The sequence below is a fragment of the Ixodes scapularis genome, unplaced genomic scaffold (genome assembly GCF_016920785.2).
Source record: "Ixodes scapularis isolate PalLabHiFi unplaced genomic scaffold, ASM1692078v2 PGA_scaffold2__306_contigs__length_199485367, whole genome shotgun sequence".
NCBI classification, from domain to species: Eukaryota; Metazoa; Arthropoda; class Arachnida; order Ixodida; family Ixodidae; genus Ixodes; species Ixodes scapularis.
In genome coordinates, this window is record NW_024609857.1 from 4,425,473 (window position 1) to 4,430,935 (window position 5,463).

Consider the following 5,463-nt stretch of genomic DNA (forward strand, 5'->3'; position numbering starts at 1 on the left):
CGCTCGAGGAAAGAAGATGCCAGAAGGGAGTTGTCGCGGCCAGCAGTTTTCTCAAGACCTTAAATATCGATATGGGTGCCAGTGGCTCAGGAAACTCGCTGGAAGTGAGCATAATTAGAATGAGATTTTATCGTGATCAAACTTGATCTGCTAAATCTTTCTATTTTGGATTTCGACGATTAAGCATTGTGTGACATTTAACAATGAACATATAAATAATTCTAAAATGTAACTTGGAGTCACTGTGTTATCAACACACGACAGTCATGCTCTTGAAATTATTCTTTTTACCGCCCAATTTGGTGCCTAAGACAAGTAGATTCGATTTTATTAGCTCTCAATTTAAAAAAATCGGCGGTGACTTTTTTTTGTTGCTGACGGTGTATTTTTTTATTTAGTGGTTCATCACATTCTATTTTCGCGCATACGTTTTATTGAACTATAACGAGAATTATCCATCGTAAGCTACGTCAAAATCGGCCTACATCTCACGTTTGATTTGACCTTAACAAACTACTCTCACTCAGAATTTGTATTTTTCTGAGTTGAAACGAAATTTAGTTCTAAACAGTAGACCGATCTTACTAATCGTTCCACGCATGCGTGATACCGTCATAACTGAAGTTCAAATGAGGCAGATGCCACTGAGCCAGACAGCTGGCTAGCTAAACTCGTGGAGCAAAACATTCTTCGCTTTTTGACGTAGCGGGGGAGTGACCAAAAGAACGCCGCAAAGTTTCCTCCTCCCTGCGCGCGTTCAACTTTGCAACTTTTGACAAAAAATTTTCCGCGATCCCTAGGCGGTGCACGAGAGCACGAGACAGCGCGGGGAGGCGAGCGTTCACGCCGCTCGCTGCACGTTGTCTTTGAGCTCTCTAGCGCCGACAATCCCGTCATGCCTCACCCAGGCAAGGAGCGAGAGCAGACGACGAGGGTTCGTCTGCTACGATGCGGCATTCGCACAGCGGAAACGAAAGAAAAAGTTGGTTTTCTGCTCGAAATTGCGTCCCGCGGGCCACAAACTCAAACGTGAGCTTGAATTGTAAGCGTCTAATATTTCACGAAGGGAGGAATCGACGGCCCGTGTTTTATTTGCAAAATTTGAGTCGTTTTGTAGCCGTACAGACGCTGAAACCTAGCAGTGTGTAATGAAAGGCCCAGGACTACCACAGAGGCCGCGAGATCTAGCATCATTTGTGTATGGGTGAAAAGTGGAACATTTTTCGACGAAGCTCCCACAGCAGAAACTTGTGACACATTCACTCAGCGTCCGGGAAGGCTAAACATAGAGACGTTGCTCGAGACTCAAGCAAAGTCATATTTGAACGGCAGCTATCTTGCCCCGTGATATTTTGTTTTGAGAAAGCTCTCGCTCTCAATGCCCTCACCAGGGAAATAAAAAGTCTTGCGAAACGTATTGCTAGATGTTCCAAAGAACTAGATTTCAGCCGTATCCTTTCAGTGGTTCACTCACAATACTATGCTTAAAACGAAGCAAGCTGTTGCGCGTACAATGCCCTCAATTTTCTCAAGTGTATGCTGTTCTGTAGTCAGCTGGTTTCGGAAACTTACGCCGTCTGTAGATATCTCTGACAGCCGAGTTGCTTAATTGGAAGTCATCGCAAATGTAAGTTCCACGTTGCAGCAACCAACGTTTATAGATAAACGATGGCAGCGACTGGGCACTCTCGGATTCCCACCCATAACGTCGAACAAAAAAAAAGTTTCTAAGAATTTGTTTTTAAACAGTCGCAAAATAGGACCAGATTAAAACTTTCATAGAGTTTGAAAATTATATTAAAAAATTCGTGAATATAAATCAAAGAAAAGTACTAGACGAGGACAGCATTTGGTAAGCGCTAATTAAAAAAGAATACGGGAATACAGGGCTCCAAAAAGTGAAAGGCGTTTACAACTCCCTGTAACACCGAATTAGAGCGCAGTTCTTGAGAAGGAGGAGGGTAGGGTACTGGGGGGGGGGGGGGGGGGTCAATTGACCGGAGGGGGGGGGGGGTTCACGTGCCCTTGGGGGGTCACGTGACGATGACAATGCCGATGATGTCATCAGTGACGTCACGACGATGACGATGCGGATACCGATGACGTCATTAGTGACGTCACTGATGACGTCACCAGTGATGATGACGATGCGGATTCCGGTGACGTCATCATTGACCTCACTGATGACGTCATCAGTGATGATGACGATGACGATGCGGATGCCGGTGACCTCATCAGTGACGATGACATCATCGGGAGGGGGTCACGTGACCTTGGGGTGACCTTGGGAATCACGTGACCTTGGGTTGACCTTGGTTACGGCGACGGCGACGCCGACGGCGACGGCGACGCCGTTCAAGCCGGAAACGGGCGCCTAAGAGCTGCGCTCTAAAAGGCGCTAGTTTCGGTTTGAGGTCGGTACTTTTCTACAACATCTATGGCGACAGCATCAGTCTGCATTCGGCAAGTTCGTTCGGAGCCTGTTCTCCGTGCAGCACTTCGCGGGTGTAATTCATTAGAACTCTCACACTGCAAGTCTGGATCGCGAATCGGGAGCCCGTCACTGGCCTCGCCGGCGGCCATTGCTTGACGACAGGCAATACGCCGCGTCCTGTCTAGTTCTCCCTTCGTTTTTGTCCTTGATGTTTTGGCCTATTACACCATGATGCAATACACTCAAGTCTAAGGGAGAAACACGCCAAAATTGGACGCTTGTACGCGGTGCTCGAGGGCGAGCATTTTATGACGTGCTGCGATGATTATGTCGGGTTCTTGGAAGTCAAATAGACATTCGTTAAGCGTTTGAACAGCGATTAAAAAAAAATCGGCCGGAGCACCATTGACTTTACCGACGTCGCTTGCTTCGGTTAGTAAATAAATGGCACGTTCAGCGACTGATCGGCACGCTCTGAGTTTCAGTTTGTCATGGAAGCCCTCACAGCAGTTCAAGGAAAATGCTTTCACCATGAAGTACTATGTACAAGCGGTTAAAAGATGTGAATGTCCCCAGTAAAGGCCTTCGAACTTATCTTTTGCTGAGCTTTGATGACTCCGGAATCACGGATGACTCCACAATAACTCTCGGCAGCCCTTGTCTCATTAAACACATCACAGTTCACGCCCAACAAAGTCGCCCTCGACCCTCAACCACAAAACATTTAGTTAGACAAGATTGGTGTTCTAACGCGTTTAATATTCTTGCCCACAATATTAACTGTTATTTGCGGAAACACGATAGAAGTTTCACGGTAGAGAACAACCTACTAACGTAATAAAATTGAGTTTTCCCGTTTCTCCTATAGCATGCATACGATCGTGTCAAGCGATGACTGCCGGTGGTGCCGCTCGACCCCAGCAATACAGGCCTCTATCCGCGATCTAGCCTCCTAAGAAATCAGTGGTGCCAGTGCTATTACACATATATCGTTTATTTGCATCGGTACACTTATACCTGCCGGATGTCGGGACGAGGTGCAAAACCGTACATCCGGCCAATATTGAAGCCGGTTTTCGGTCGAAATTGTCCGACACTCGCCAAAAAGCAACGTGCTGTTTCGTCGACTCGTTTGTGTAATTTTTTTGTTCAGTCATATTATTGGTTCCCGGGCCATGTGTTCACCCCAAAAAAGAAATGTAGTGTTGTAATTACACCTTGAGGAGAAGCAGGTAGCCAGAATTTTGTTTAAGGGGAAGGGGGGGCGGGGGGGGGGGGGGGGGGGGGGGGGGGAGGGGGCGGGCGCCCATGACAAAGTGCTCTGTGAGGGGGAGGGGAGAGAGGGGGCCCCCGCAAAATGGAAGAATTCGCCCCCCCCCCCCCTTCTGGCTACGTGCCTGACGAGAAGGGGTATTGTAGTTTTACATCTTTATAAAAAGGTGTAGTGCATTATCACACGTTTTAAGATACGTGTTTAAAAAAATCACACATTTTGAAAGGTGTGAGCTTTACATTTTTTAAAATGTCTATTGCTACACTTATTAGGGTGTTAGTTATGGGACAGCCAACTTAAATGTATAGCCTGATGAAAAGGGGTATTGTAGTTTTACATCTTTATAAAAAGGTGTAGTGCATTATCACACGTTTTAAGAAAGTGTTTAAAAAATCACACATTTTTAAAGGAGTGAGGTTTGCATTTCATTTATAAGGTCCATCGCTACACTTATTAGGGTATTAGTTATGGGACACCCCATAAAGGTGTGAAAATGTTTAATGTGTATATACCTCTAACGGAAGAGAATCTTTTTCATGTGATTAGATCGCGTGCCGATGAAACGATCTGTCGATGACACGTCGTTCGATGGACTGATTTGACCGCCAATGAGTGACGACTGCCAGTAGAATTTCGGGGAAATAATTCTGCCGGCTGCCGGGAGACTCGACCTTACCCAAGAATTACCCCGGTTCTTGTTTGTTTCCCAACATTCTGAATTATATACCAGCTTATTAGTACCTCTTCGGATATTACAGAAAAAAAAAAACGATGGCAGGCGCAAAAACTCTGACAGCCCGGCTCACAGTCATGTGGGAGACTGACAGGTGCTCGTCAGTCGCTGCCATGCCTTGAAAGCTACCGGTTCCGAAGAACCGGAGCACGCAGAGAACTTGTTGTTCCACGGTCATGTTAGACGCGATTGTCCGCCGCCTCGAAGTCCGGGCGCCGAACGAAGCTCGTCGCAGAGTCCACGCACAACGGCTTTCGATAGCCGGTACTGTCGCCGAGAGTCGTCGTCGGGGAGCTGAAAGGCGTCCCCGGTAGCGACGCCGACGGTGGCGGAAGATAAGCTCGGCCGCAGCGTACGGCACCGCCATGTTGACAAACTTTAACTTCGCCTCGATCCGAAGCGAAGATCCCGAGCTCAAACCACTGCTCTCGCAAGGTTCGGAAACGTCACTTTGACGTCAGCGACAACTTCGACAAACGAGGGATTTCGGAGGGATTTTGAGCGTCAGCAGGTCGCCTAGGGACAATATGCAAAACATTAATTTTAGCTTGGCGTAGGGATGTAGGGACAAATGGGCGCTACGTCATCGGCGAAGCCTTTCAATCAGCGGGCTCCTCGCGCCCCTCACGCGCCGCACGCGCGCCTCGATGAACTTTGCTACATTCCGCCTCTTTCAAAGAAATGAGCGTTCGAATGATTGACACCTCGCTCGGCGCGACGTCAGTGTCGCGAGAGTCCAATTAGCGCGTTCCGCAAACTTCGGGCACAAAGTTGTGCTCGACGAGTTTAGCGACCCAGGCGTCGTCTGGTTCTTTGCTCGCGCAGACCTGCAGCGGGGTCGTCCCACGTGCACAAAGACTACAGTTTCAGCAACGCATGCCAGCTGCGGTGTCGCAACAACGCAACTGGCTGGTGAGATCGGTCTATCGCTCGGGTGATTCGAAGACGCTTTCTTTGAAAAAGTCGCCAAGAGTAGGAGATAATGTGGGAAGTAAAACTTCCCTCACAGCACGACATTATCTG